Below are 15,965 nucleotides of genomic sequence, written 5' to 3' on the forward strand. Positions count from 1 at the left end.
TGTGAACTGAAGAGGTGCCTGCAAAAGCAGAAAAAAATGTATTCTGTCTTGAGATAATGCTGGTATTATGCAAATATATCCAGGTTGCCATTATCATTTACAAATACATGTATGCAAGTAAGGAAAAAGAATGAACAAAGAAGCCAACCAAGAAAGAATGACCCAAGATGCAGTACGTAAGTGAGAGTTGGTTATTTTAATGAAAAAAATATGTTATGAGCATTTGAGAGCAAAATGCACTTTGGAAACTCTGTTTCCCCCTCTCCTCTAGACATCTGAGGTTATTAGAAATCCCAGAATTTTGTAGAACCTCTTGCTCCAAAATAAACGTTTTGGACCATACTTCCTATCTTCTAAGTTTTCAGTAAATTAAAAGTATGGTTATAATTTAATGACAGAGAATAAATGACATCTGAAATTTGGCAGAATAATATAAAATTGGGCTTGACTGACTCAGACTAAGTTTCTGGCTCTGTTTAAGCAGTAGACAAAGGAAGAGCCAAGCCAGGGGAAATTTTGAAACTTAGCTAGCATAATAAACTAAGGTAGCATTTCATATCTTTTTTTTTTTTAAAAAAAAAAAAAAGGAAAAAAAAAAAGCAAAAAAAAGCTGTTTATTCAGTTCTGCAGCTCATGACCTGGCTTAAGTTTTGAAACATCTGTTACAAGCTGCAACTAAGGCAACCAGCAAATCCTGGAAATTTCATAACACTTGAGGAATGTTAAAAAATTATTTATGGGAACACCCTACAATTTGAAAGGATTTTAACCAAAACCTGGTTAATTTAGGCCCACAGTTTGCAAAGACATATGCACACATATGCACATCCTCTTCTTCAACTATACAAGACAGTAACACAGTATCTTCACATATAAAGATGAACTATTTCATCATGTATGTGATTTTAATATGACTGAGTATTTTAAAAAAATCTTGTGGAAAATGCATACATTTCAGATTCACCTTTCATGTCAAACAGACAACTTCTGCATAAGTTTCCATACCATAACATCGCTTGGACATTTTCTGGCAAAAGTTGCATTCAGAAATTTCTGTTTGACTTATAGATCATGATTTTTGTCTATTGTCCTGAAGAAGTCTTCATTTTTACTTGCTACAGCACTAATTTGTATATACCTGTGTTTCTATCATATCTTCTGTGATTTGTATTACGGGTTTTTTCTAGGATTTAGTTTTCTCTCTGAAGTAGTTGCCTGCTGAGAAAAGATGCATAGTGACCATAAAACTCTTGTCTTGAGTTGTATCTGTTCAATTTTTGGGAATAAAATTATGTACATTATGGGCATTGCAGTCCAGTTTTTCTCTTCTATTGGTGAACTGGTATAAAATGGAGTGAGAAGATAAGAATGATGGAAGAGTGAGAAAGGTCAAATAATTAAACTCAAAGTCACTCAGAAAAAAAAAAAAAAAGTATATATTTCTATATAGTAGCTTTAAAATGTCAATTACATAGAAATATTATATTTTTACCAAAACTCATAATGATAAAAGTGAACTTCATAAAGCAATTACTGGGGAGGTACTATTCATTTAATTTATTTGACTTTTTAGATAGGTTTCAAACATCAATTGTTCAAACAGTCTTTATAGTTGAAAATAAAATATGAAATACAACAATAATAATCATCATCCAACTGTAGTTTCCTGACAATGATTTTGTTACTTCATTTTAAGTTTTTTATCCTCTTTTAATTCTCAAGAAGGAAGGAAATAGATTTTAATGGTGCAGAGCTGCCTTGGGCAGCAGATTATGTTCTTCAGGGTTTCTATTTTCTTCACAAAAGGAGATATAGTGTGGTATCAAAAGAATCACCTACATTTTCCATGCTTGGGTAAAATTTCTTACAGCATTTTATCATGTCTGTTTTTTTCATTTTTAAATCTGGTTATTCTTTTGATGTCAAGAGTTATGTTCATTATTTCTAGAAAATGGTGAGAAGTTACATATAATATTTGCATATAAGAGCAGATTTAAACCACCATCTCAGTACTTAATCATGGTTTTAGCAGTAATTTATAGTTTAATTGCTAATAACATTCAGGATTTGAGGTGATTGTGAGCAAGTTGATTTGTTTCTTTGAGCAATGAATCTCAGGAATGGTCTGTTTCAGTTATTCCTTCTATCTTGCTTCTTCATGTGAACCACTATTTAGGGTGTGGTCTTGTTCCCATTTACAGTGATTACTAGTAGTGGTATCTGGCACCCACAGATTTCTGAACTCAGTGAAACACATTCTCCATCCAGAAATGGAATGAAATTTTTAGATGAGCCAACATGTGAAATACTTAAAAGAGAAAAGAAAGTTGGAAGAAAATAGTAAGCATGGTAAGGGTGTAAAGAAACGATTACAGAGTGTTATGATGAAACAATTGGCTGGTCTTCTAGGTGTTATTCAGATCCCAGTAGTCTACCTTGAATTTGAAGGAGTACAACAACCAGAGAGGTATGCTATCTTGCTAACTGAAAGGAAGTCAACACCCCACTCCCCCCACCCCACCCCACCACCCGCCCAAAAAAAACGAAACCCAAATCCAACAAACCAAAACCAAAAATCTCTACCAAAAAACCCCCTGGATTTTCTCAATTAAAAAATTTCAATACCTAAAGGTCACAACTGTCAACCAAAGCTGACAAACTGTTGTGGGTTTTAGGCTAAATACTTGTCAACCATTTGCAATGCTGCCTAGTACTATTCAATGTCAGTCTCCAGATGTAACCTTTTAAATTTTCTTTTAATAAGTATTCTATGATTATGCTAATTTCACTTTTGAGAATGAAGGAAATATTTGCCTTGCCAAAGTTATAAATTCTGACAGCCTTTTCACAGGAAACTGGAAAATACTTTTGCTTCAAAAAAGGCAAAAGTCTTTCAGCAGGTATGTTACCGTCATACCAGGACTTGATTTTTCTGTTCTTCTGAAAACTGTCTCAAATGCATGCTTAAAGATTTTGTTTAAAATAAAACCTTTGAAAAATCTCAATTTCTGTTTGCTAAGATATCACTGATTTTTTTGCAGTTAAGTCAGAGTACGGCTTCAGTAATACTAGTTTTTTTCTTGTGGCTAAGAATTGTGTTTCTCCCATCATCTTAGAAACTCAGAGTGAGAGAGAAGAGGCAGAGAAGTTGCAAGTTCACTGTGACAACTCAACTGGACAGTTCTCAATATGTCAAATGTTATTTAAAAAGAATTTCAGATAGTTAGATTCAAGTTAGAGTGGAACACCCAAATTAATGATTTAGTGTATATATAAAATATGAATATTAAAGAAACAGAGAAGCATAAGGATCATTGGCCAACATACTGTTAACTGAAACTTCAGCCAAGCACAAATATATTTTCTTTCCTGAATTGTAGAAAAGTGCATGTGCAACACTCCAGTAGGTAGGTGTGTGTACAAAAAAAAAGCATTTTATTTAATGATCAGAATGAAGTGGCTAGTGAAACTGTTATGAAGGTAAAATATTTTTACATTTTCTTTTTCTTTTCCTTTTTCTTTTTCTGAAATAGGCATTGTTTTTTATACTCCATGGGCTGAGTGCCCCATGGCCAGTTGGAACAAAAAAGGAACTTAATGATGAACAAAAGAGATAAAATATTTCTGCTCTTCTGAAATGTTTCTATGAAAGTAAGTTTGCCTGAATTTCACAGACATGGGAGAAATGGCATATAAATTTCCATATATTAATATTTCTGGAACTTGAAATGACCTTTCCTTAGAAAAGGTGCTTATTCTGGGATATACTGATGCAATGAAAAAGGACTCCAAGGGACTTCACCAAACTAGTGAAGTTCTTAACAAAATATTTGTAAGGAGATGAATCACTTGGTTTTAGTGTAGATCAGCCCAGAATAGGCTAATATCAATTACTCTAAGGTCTGAGTGAAGTAGTTTGCAGATATGTACTTATTGTTTGTAGATACTGAGTTCAGAGATTTTAACATAAAAATACAGAATTATATGGAAGGCAGATTACTTCTTTGCTAGTAGTTTACTATTTTATACTCTCACGTCCGTACTTTTGGTGTCTTCTAAAAACTGTTGGTAGCACAGGAAACACAGAAGATGAAATTATTAACTATTGTAACTGCCACAGAAGAAATCGGTGATTAAAGTATGAAGGCATAAATCATATTTAGCTAACTTGTTGCACAAATTATATGTCTAAATTCAAGTACAGAAATTTAAACAGTTCTGTTGCTAATTAGTAATCTGAACAATGTTAGCACCGAAGAGAATAATAGGACAGAACTTTATAACTGCAAGTTATACTTTTTCCTGCCTGTGTTTGTTGGCATTTATAATTCAGGAGATAGCTTTATAAAACTCACTTACTAATTGAATGTCAGACAGAAAGTCTAGCGCTAACTGCTTTACTGAATCCAGGTTATACATGCTTATCAGTGATAAAAGAGCGAAAACAACCTTAATTTTGTTTTCACATTCTAGGTCCTTTTCTATTGTGAAACAGGATTCCGAACACTAAACTGGGAAAAATCTACTTTATGAAAGTTTACAACACTTTTACTTCACTTCTGCTTGATTTCATGTGAGATTTCCAGTAGATCAATTATCAGCTGCAGCCACATCCATTCTGTGGGTTTTTCTGTTTACCAAGGACTGACTCCATTGCTTCCCTGTGTATGTAGTTATGCTGAGTTTGAAACTTTGAAGAAAAATTCTAAGTGGTCGCTCATACTCAGTAAATTAATATATACTGAGACCAATAAGCCAAATCCTCATACATAGTCTCAGTCATGACCAAGAGTATTCACTCTGATAATCAAAATTTAGTAGTTCCACACAGGCAGACATCACAGGAGATTAAGAGAAAATCAGGACAGTGCATTAGAAAATGTTTATACTGATGTATCTGCTGTTTCACCTTACAATTTCTTGGATCAAAGGTTCACTTTGGAAAAAAAGTAACCTTCTTATTTTTATAATTTTAAAGTCATTCCCCTCTACCGAAAAATTAAAATAATAAATCCTATCCTGTAAAGTCCCATATCCCTACCAGCTTTATTTTGGACAAATATATTAACTGAACACTTCAGATAAGTCTGCTGGGTTTTATACTTTAGGTCAAAATTCTAGTCTTTCTAATATTTTACAATAAAAGCTGCTTTTTTAAAAGTGTTTTTTTCTATAGCTATTTTCGCTGAGTTTTGCTGCTGTACAACAAGGGAAGCACAAATTGTTTTTTTCTCTGCATGGTTAAAATTTGTAACTGGCTTACTTTTTTTAAGTACTCATGATCTATTATTATTTATTCCACAGATGGAATACCACACTGAAAATGCATCACAATTATTGTTAGGAGCAGCCACTGCTTCCAACAACTCCACACCCAGGAATTCCTCCTGCCCTGCTGCTGGAGCCCAGCCCTGAACACCCTGGGAACGGTAGGTCTCTGTGCCAGACTGAGAGATACAACTGCAGGTTCAACCAGTAGCGAAGCTCAGCGTGTGTCCCACATATGTGCATGGCCAGCTGCATGAACTACCACAGACAAGGTGGCTGCCTTCAACAGCACCTATATATAAAACCTGTATAAGACGTAAGTACAGACAGCCAAGTCACCTTCTTCCTCTTTATCTGGTGGAGACTGAACTTCATGAGTGAAAGCACACACACAAATTCACAAGAACACACACATTCGTGGATCACCCTGAGTACTGGTACAGTATGGTCCCTCTGTCTGTCCAATACCACTGCCTGGATCCCAGGCCATATAAACCACTTCCTGGCTCTCCTACTCTTCCACAGGTTCACCTGATGCTCACCAGCAAACAGATACACACACTCACACTCGTCTCACAGGCACTCCACACTCACATGTCCCCCAAAATACCAGCACAGGCCCCCTGCCCCTGATAATCATTGCTGGACCCACTGGTTGGTCAATCTTGAAGCCTGCTAATGAAAGAGACATGCAAATCCCATCACACACCATTTTGGGGCAGATACAGACACTTGGCCCCCTTCAGCAGTGGCCATTAGGCACACCCTGTTCTGCTCCAGCCGCTGGCATTGAGCCCCTCACTTGCGTCACTCGGACCAGTTCCCCCAGTAGCTGGTTTTCAGGACATACACCATTCCCACCCCAGTAGCTGGCAGCAGAGACCTTCACACACTCCAGTAGCTGGCACTGAAATCACCCATTCTTTCCAGTTGCTGGCACTGCAGGCTAAAGTCCCCTATGCCCCTACTCTGACTTCAGTTGGTGGCACCAAATCCACCCATGCCAGTCCCCCCAGCAGCTGGCACTCAGGACATGAAATCTGCAGGACCTAACAAGACCATCTGGAGAGCTATTTTTTGACAATCCTATTTGATTTATATACCCTGAATATAATTTTAATAACTTTCAATACAGAATATACCAAAATATGCCTTCAGTCTTAACGTTTTCACACCTTTTAAATACAGAAATCTGCTTTAGGTTGTTTTTATGCCGCTATCCAATATTCTAGCATCTCATAGAATTACTGTTGTAAGAGAGAGGTGCTGTGAAATTTCCAGAGCCAAGACCTGATGCGTAATTCCTTTGTAACTAAGACGTCAATTTTGCTATGATTCTTGCCAGAAGATCCTTCCATATTTTGCACTCAGAAACCTTAGATTGGGCTGAGAGGTCTGTCTGCAAAAATCAGGGCATGAAAGCTGCCAAAATGTGAAAGAAGTGCTAAGATCATTTGGCCACCTCAAAAACTCTACTCCTCCCTTTCTTCTCCCACTCCTTTCTGCGAAGAAGAAAATCATAGCTGAAGTGCTAAGAGCTGTGATAGGAAAATTACATCTCTTAAAACATTTAAATCTTTCCACCCCCTAATTTCAAATTGCCAAACAACAGATTGCAAAGGCAGCTTTGACTACTGTGCTTACAAGTTCCATACCATTTGCCTGTTAAGTTCAAGATGGAAAGGTAGCCTGAAAGCTGCCAGTATTTTTTGTTTATTTTTTGAGATTCATCTGTTTCAAAAAAGATTGAGATAAGGTGGAAAGAAAAAAAAAAAAAAAAAAAAAAAAAGTTGTTAGCCAAGAGCAAACAAATTACATATGCACGCAACAGAAATCAGGCACATATCACAAGTCCCCCCTTAAATGAATTCAGTGCTGCCAGACTGATTGAATATATGCACTGCGGGGAGTATCGTCAGACTGCTGGTATCTCAGGTCTGCCTATCTCAGCTCTGGACTAGCCATTCAGCTGTTTTATGTCTTTCAGTCTATCTTAGATCTGAAGAGATTGCTCATGAGATTTACATTTGTGTTACTTCCTACTTGGATCTCTCTAATAAAATTTTCAACAAAATGTCAGTTAGAGCTGCTTTTCTGATTTATATTTTCAATCCAAGAAGGGTTAATGTTGTATGTTCTGTTCCAAAACTCTTTTAGTTTTGGATTAAGGAAAACAAAAATGATAAAGCGAATATTTGTAGGTGGAAAAGCAGGAACAAGAAATATATGTTATCTTGGATAATGTGATAATTGACTCAGATGACTGAAGGAAACTTCCTTTCAGTCCCTTTGCAACTGGTACAGTATGAGGGAGGTCTGGAAATCTGACTTTGTCTCTGGAAGCTTCCCCTTGGAGATCACCCTTGAAGAATTAGCAACACAAAGCAAACCGAGAATATATTATATTTTAAGCCTGTCATTTTAATCAGAATGGCTACACCAGTTTACTGTTTACATATACTGCCTTTTCAGTCCCTGGATTCATGAAAGAAAGAGACACTAGTTGCAAACTATTAATTAATCAGTCTTGTTAATTAAGTCTGCAATCCCTAAAGCTTCAAATAGAACTTTTCTCTTTTAAGTTTAGTAATAAATTAATATAAAACCATATTAAGTAAGACTAGTTTCCCTTTGATATTCTTCTTGGGTGGCTGTCTGTTGTGGTTTGACCCTAGCCAGACACTAAACACTGCACAGCTACTTGCTCACTCCCGCCAGTGGTTGGAGAAGAGAATCAATAGACTAAAAATTAAAAAAACACATGGGTTGATGTAAAGACAGTTTGATAGGTGAAGCAAAAGCTGTGTGCACAAGCAAAGCAAAACAAGGAATTCACTCACCACTTCCCATTGTTAGGCAGGTGTTCAGCCACCTCCAGGAAAGCAAGGCTCCATCACACGTGATGGTTATTTGGGAAGACAAACACCATCACTCTGAACGTCCTCCCTTTTTTCTTCTTCCCCCAGCTTTATATGCTGAACATGACATCGTATGTTATGGAATATCCCTTGGGTCAGTTGGGGTCAGCTGTCGCAGCTGTGTCCCCTCCCAACTCCCTGTGCACCCCCAGCCTACTCACTGGTGAGGTGGGGTGAGAAACAGAAGAGGCCTTGACTCTGTGTTAGCACTGCTCAGCAATAACGAAAACATCCCTGTGTTATCAAGACTGTTTTCAGCACAAATCAAAAACTTAGCCCCATACTAGCTATGACAAAGAAAATTAACTCTATCCCATACAAAACCAGCTCAGTGTTCATCAGCATAATAAATTCACATTAAGACATTTGGTCAAAAATTATGTTAATGAGACAGACAGCTGAAGCTGAGCTGAATGACTGACCCAAGTAGGAGTTACATAAACAAGGAAAACTCATTGTGTAACTCTAAGGGAGTAAAAAGCCTCTCTCTGAATTTAAAACTAGTTGAGAGACAGGAAATAAAATGTATTAATAAAGTTATTATTGACAAAGATTCTGGTAGATTGCTAAAGAATGTTGGTGGTTCCGTGTAGCTATTAATCCAGAGCAGAGATTAGTAGTAAAACACCCTAATGTTTACATTACACTACCTTATGTCAGTTTCTCAAAATGAGGGAGGATTACAGATTACATCTTGAAGATCAAATGAAAGAAGAGGAAATGAGCTCAGCTGTTATAATTTATTCATTATAATGCTGTTCATTAGAAGTGGTTTCAAGCTAATATATGTTTAGAATTCTGGCATAGAAATGAATTCAGAGTTCTAGGGAACAGAATATATTTTATATACAGTAAGCTTTTGGATATATAGTACTGAAAAACTACAGCATCTGATTTCTACTGCAATAATAGATAAGTTGTTTAATACATTGGTATTTTATGGTCACAGGGGACATGATTAATTTACTCTGCAAACTGCTATAGACACTATATAATCTATTTAATATAAAGCATATATTTTAGGGATATACAGTACTAATGAAAGGAAAACCCCAAAGTACATCTGTATCTTTAATTTTTCATTTAAGAGTGTAATAACTAATGACAAATTATGCCAACTTTACTGTCTTTTAAAAATCACAGGTAATAATACACAATAAAAATAATTCTCAAAAGTATGGTGATAATCTCTTCTTATATGTTCACTTAGTATTTGTCACATAATTAAAAGATAATTTTAGCTAGAAGTTTTTATTGTCATCATTTTTATTCATGTTTAAGTAAGGTCATTTTCATGCCTCTTGCAGATTTGCAGTATTTCTTATCATCAACTTGCAAAATCTTCTACTTTTGCTGAAAGTATATTCATCATTTTCAAGGTTTAATGCATAGCAAAACTATCGAGTTCTAAAAAAAATATCTCAATTTCTTTGTTGCAGTTATCTATCATCATTGTCATCATCACTGTCATCACACATCGTCTGGTAACACTTTCACTTCAAGACGAATTTTACATTTCTCATCTTTAAAGTTCAGAATCCACAGATCTTATAATGCTTTCATGCTGATAATGCACTTCAGTAATTGTGCTGTACAGCAAATATTTCTGTGTGCAAGTTTTAAATAGTTATTCAGCTGAATAATGCCACAAATCAGAGGCTCTATTTAAAATGCCAGCATGTTCTTTCCATTAATATCACAGGAATGAGACTGGCATTATTACCAGTGCATAGCAAATGAGACTCAATGAGTAACTGCAAGGCACATTGCCCTGTGTACAGCTGTGCTATCATAAGTATAAAATTTTATTCACTACATCATAAGACATACATTTTTGTAAGATAAGACAATCTTCTTTTAAATATGATAAACAGAAGCTAAAGGCAACATTATGTCAATTATGTCAATTATGATTATTATCAAAGCTCTTAGCAAAAAACAATAAGCTGGACACTGAAGTAATTTTTTAAGGCTTTAAAAACAGACAGTCTGTTTTCTCACCAGTTGTATACAATATCCACAGGAATGATCTGTCATATAAGTGAGCTGCTTCTGTGTTTCACTTACTCTCATTGTCTTCTGCCAAGCTTTGTCAACTTATGACTGCAAGATCGTCAAAACAGCTCAATGTCTTTATTGCCAAAGCCATGTCTCATTTCCCCCTTTTATAATAGTTAGAGCATTCAGAAAGACATAATAGCATAAACTCTCAAAGAATAATTTTCTGAATAATAGGACTTAGTTGGTGGGGGTGTTTTTCTGAAAAATTCCTACTAACAACTCAATTCAAAGAGGAAAAAGATAACCTTAAAATTATACATCTCTTGAATGAACAACAGGATTACAAAGCAAAAAAATTTTTAAACTTGAGTCATGGCTAATGGCTGAAAAATGTTTGGACTCTCCTTTTAAGTAAGAACCCTTCCTAAATGACAATATATGCCCTTCTCAATATGCAGTGCTCAAGTCCCTCTAGAGTCCCATCACCTTTTTTTTCTGTTTCATCTGCCATTCAAATTACTGCCATTGTTAGCACCTGTTTCAAAATCAACTTTTGTCAATCATCCCCAGTTTGTAGAAACACACACAGAGGTGAAAATCTTGTTCTCGATAGTCTCAAATAAATCTTTAATACTTGGAAGAGAAGCAGGCACATGTAAGTATCTATTGAACCCCATTAACTTACATTCTTGAAAGGTGGGGAAAAAGGGGTACCCATTATTCCATATTCCCTTGGTGAACATTTGAGCTTTCCTTTCTGTGACAAAATTTTCTTCTGTGCTTAGGGCCAGCTCACTGTGACAATAGGACTTGTATCTCACTAACAAATCCAAAATGTTTTTTTAATTACAAAAGAGGCTTTCTGCACGTGGGTAGATTTCACCCTGAACAAATGACATTGTTCTTCTGTGTTTCAGTTTCATTTTATTGAGTAAAACAGAATTCAATATATAACCTTCATAAATTTCTGAATGATGATGATATATAATGTGATGATATTGCTTTTTCTTGAATCTTCCTGAGCCCTGTTTACAGTGTTAAGTGTCAGCACAAAGAGCTTCACAATAACATCAATTTTTTATTGTGAATATGTGCTGATAAAGATCAAAAGGTGACAAAATCAAGCACAATAGTTTACAAAAAACCCTAATCCAAGTCTAGAATTTCAATTAAAACATATGCAAAATCGGAGACACAAGTGACTATGTTGGCAAACTCTGGATGAGTGGTAAAATGAGGGCAGAGACAGTCCGAAAACGTTGGAAATATCAGTGTTACTGTATGTCTCAAAAATTTATAGCAAGATCCCGTGATTGCCATTATTAAATGCTGCTGAAAGGGCAAGTAGCACTAAAATAGTATAAGGGCCGTAACTGGTAATTAGGAAGAAGCCATCAATATCTTTTGCCTGAAGACTTTTCCGAACCAAATAAGGCCAAATGAAATCAGGCAAGAATGTATCATACAAAGTGCCTAGGGAATAAGGATTTGCTTTATCTCTCCCTTCACTCTTAACTTTATGGCTATGTTATGGAAAAATAATTAAGGTTCAGCCCGATAATGGAATAATATCAATCAACAAAATTATTTAAAACATTTTCAATCATTATCTTGTTTTGTTTGTTTGACCTATTGGTTGGTTAGTTGGGTTTTTTTTCCAGTCAGTTTTATCTACAGTATAAGATTTAAAAGAAAGAATTTCTGTATGAATCTTGAATAATGAGGGTTTGTTAAACAGAGTGATACCATTTACATTAAGTACAATAGGTATTAGAATGTCAGTATTTCAGTGAGTCAAAAATATTTTTAATCCTTTCTAAGTAAACTCACTATCATAGTATTAACAAAATTTTATATTAGTTTACATCTGAGCTTGCTCTATCATTAGAAGTTTCTGTATGAAATTTGGTGCTAATATGTGCCTGAGAAAGGAGGTATAATTTTTGACAGTGCTTCAGGAATAAGGTAGAAACCCAGATCTCATTTTCAAAAGTGATTAGGGAATATCCTATTGTAGATAAATACGCTGACTCTTTATGGAGTCTGTCAGTGATAGAGAGGTACTTGAACACCTCAAAGGTTCTTAGATGTACGTATTAAGATTACTTTTGAAAGCGAACTTGATACACCAAGGTGTATGTACGATTTCTAAAAAAAAATTTATTCTTACTACGTACCTTTAGATTAGTATTAAAACATTGTCAAATTGCTCCATTTGCTCATGACCAGCTTCACAGTCCTTTATTCTCATTTCTACATGTCTCCGTCTTGAAAGCTATACATAAGCAGCTGAAATTCCTGGCAACATAAAATGATGGCCCATAGCTTGTAAAGGTCTGACAGTGTTGGTTCCTGAACACAGACTCTATGTTCCAATATATGTTTATTTTCTAACTTTATGTGTTTTGATAAATTACACGTACCTATAGGCAGTCCGGCAAGACACCAGTTATCCAGAAAATATCTTTTTTAAACTGTATTGCAGATTATATCTTGCTGTCATGTCCAGTGTATTCTGATTGCAGCCATAGTCTTATTAAGATAAAATTATCAAGGAAAATATATTTCACTGAGGTCCACACTGAAAATACTTCAGGGTAATAACAACTCTATCTCATATTTAGGGCATGACATGACATAAGTAAAAAGATAAGTCAAGTTAATGGTAATTTCCAGAAGCTACACAGTGATTCATCTACCAACATATCTTCCCATATGCTTTTTCCTTGTATAGTTCAGGTATGATATCTGAGTATGTTGGAGATAATGAGAAGTTTTTTGGTTCATGATAGGATTTTAATAATGAACATTTTAAAGACAACTTTACGCATAAAATGTATTTATTATAATACTTTTGGGGAAGAACTTGTCAAATTCATGGTGATCATATCAGGTCAAGAACAACACTGCATGTTGAAAAGGAGAAATTTATCAATTTCACAACAAAGTAATTCAAGAGTTTCTGCAAATTTCAGTTAGGTCAGCAAAAGGGACTATGTACTTATATATAGAAAAATGCTGCTACAAATTAATTAATTCACAGTTACAAAAAAATCTCAAAATCTTCACAAGCAGTTACATTTGCAAATTTTTTAACATAAATTTTAAAAATCATTTTTATATTCCTGCTTGTGCTTTATTATGAACTAAATTTTAAAAAACCCAAAAATGCTTTTTGGCTCGTTACATAACCTGGCATTTTATATGCTGGTCAACTGAGTTACACACACATACATACATACATATATATATATATATTAATATCTCTAATTAATGTTGTATAAAGGTTTTTTTCATACCTTATGGGATCACTGTTCAAAATTCACTTTGGATTTTGTTTTGAATATCATATTATTTTCTTTTTACTTTAAATGAAAGACTAATTATTTCTTCCAGAAAACAAACATGAAAACCAAAATGTAGTGAAATTAAATATTCATGGAAAAAAGTATCCTCAGTAAGATATATTTTTAAGCAGGGATGAAGCATTTATTTTTCAGTCCAAGCCCTATAAAAATATTTCAGAAATTTTACCACTGCATTCACTGTTGTCTGAAGCAAGCTTTTATATCTGGATTCAGTAAGCTACTTAAAGGATTTGAATTTAATTGTGCTCCTACTATACTTGAAGTTAGAAATAGTCTTAAACATTTTGCTGAGCTTTTATCAAGGTAACTTAGATTGCTCCAACTGAGAAAATGCATTAATAGTAGAAACAGAAGCTAAATATATAGTAATATGATACTGTCTTTGCTGCATGTTCTAGGAACAACTCAAGTGCGAGACAAAAGACATTTTTTTAATAGCATGTTTCCAGTTGTCTCAGATTCATCTTCTACTATTTTATTTTACTTGTAGCAGTAACGGTTACTAAGTAGCATCTGCAACAGCTTATTTCTGTACTTATTTTCTTATAAATCTCGGGGGGTGAGGGTGTTTGTGTGTGTGTTTGGTTTGGTGTTGTTTTTTTTTTAATTACTCTGCCCTTTTGTTTTCCTACTAACAGTTTATTCTCCTGAGAAAATGAAGCACATTTTGAATATGTGTTTAACTTCTAGGTGAGCCTGAAACAAAATAAATTATCTCAGTTCTTCATTTTGTTCATAGAACAGTCACAATTTAATTCAGACTTCAGTTGGTACACCTTTCTTTACAGCTGACACAGTTGATACCTTCTTTAATGAACATATCTGATCAATTAAAAAAGGAACACCTGTTTACCAATAGAACATATGTTAATGAAATATATTTTCACCTATGATTTAAATCCTGAACCTAAGGGTTATTTCAAAGTGGGGAGGCTGGGAACTACAGTTCGTAGCACACTAGATATGAAAATTATTATCTCAGCAAAGAGAGTGACTTCATTACATATTCCAGTTTCGTCCTACCTCATTTCTCAGTGTCCCAAATGTGATATACCTCTCTTGTTTCATGGATAGTGATGTTATCTCCTTTGCTTTACTAATATGCTCCTGTGTTCTCCAAGCACAATACCCCTTTCTCCCCAACAGATGAAATAATGGTCATAGCTGGGTAAAACTCTGACCTATTGGTCTATCATAAGTCTGAAATTACCTAATACTCTTTCACATATGAAGAAGGAATTAAATATCTGAAATCTCATTTTTAATATCTATTTTATTTGATCTATACATTTTTTAAAAAGATATACATAGAAACCACGCCTTAGGGAAATCCTAAACTCATGACATTGACACTAGTCCTGCTGTTTCCTCTTAGAAACAGAGGTGTTTCATGGTGACTCCTGCATACAAGATAGGTGCCTGAATAATTGGATTGTCTAAGGATAGAATTACAAATATTATAATTTTGCATTATGTCATTCTTTCAGCAATTAAATAAGATGGCAGATTTATGTTGAAAAATCATTGCATAGTTTAGGTCTTTAGCTGATGTATGTCTGAAGGATTTGCTGCTAGAAAGTGAAGAGGTTTGTAAGTGATACTGAGGAATTTGAGGCAAAGATTAGTGAGACTCTTTTTTTTAAGTAAACACATTATTTATGTTCCTGCACAAAAGGGTAAAGGATGTCCCAAATGGCGATGCAAATTATGACCTCCTAGAAATAAAATAGGGTCTGTCAGTGACTGTCTGAGCTAATGTGCAATATAAACAGTGCTAAAAAATTAAGGCCAAAGCCTTGGTTTTATATGATTTTTTAAAAGTCATTAGTTGCCAAGATAATTCTGACAAAACTCTACCAAAGACCCTACATGTTGTCTGTTAACATTTATTATTACAGTCATCTGTAGTTCATAATTTACGGTCTCAAATTCTTTTCTGATGAAGACAGGGTTAAAAAATTAAGTCATGATTTAGGAAAGATGCCTTGATTTAAAATAGCATGCATGATGGAGAAATATTTGTTTCCTTTTATGAGAGCAAGTACTATCTGAATGGTATCTGAGGATGGCCTTCCAAAACATACAGCTGTTATCTATCTGAAACATGCATCAAATTAAATGTGTTCTGTTTTCCTGTCTGTAAAACAGGTATTATCAAGCATTACATCATTGATATGTAATGAAAAAAGAAAACTCTGCCGTCACTGAACATCTGGAACTGTACTGATGATGGAGTGCAGCTGTTGCCTTTTATGTGAACTGTTATGATACACAATTGCACAGAGGCATTTACTTCAAAATCCTTTACTTATGAAATAATGTGTGACAAGAATGTGCATTTCTACTTCATCCTACGCACAGTGTTTAGAACACTATCAAATACACACAAAGATATACATAAGGTAAGTTT

This window comes from Athene noctua, chromosome 6 (assembly GCF_965140245.1).
Source record: "Athene noctua chromosome 6, bAthNoc1.hap1.1, whole genome shotgun sequence".
Taxonomy (NCBI): domain Eukaryota; kingdom Metazoa; phylum Chordata; class Aves; order Strigiformes; family Strigidae; genus Athene; species Athene noctua.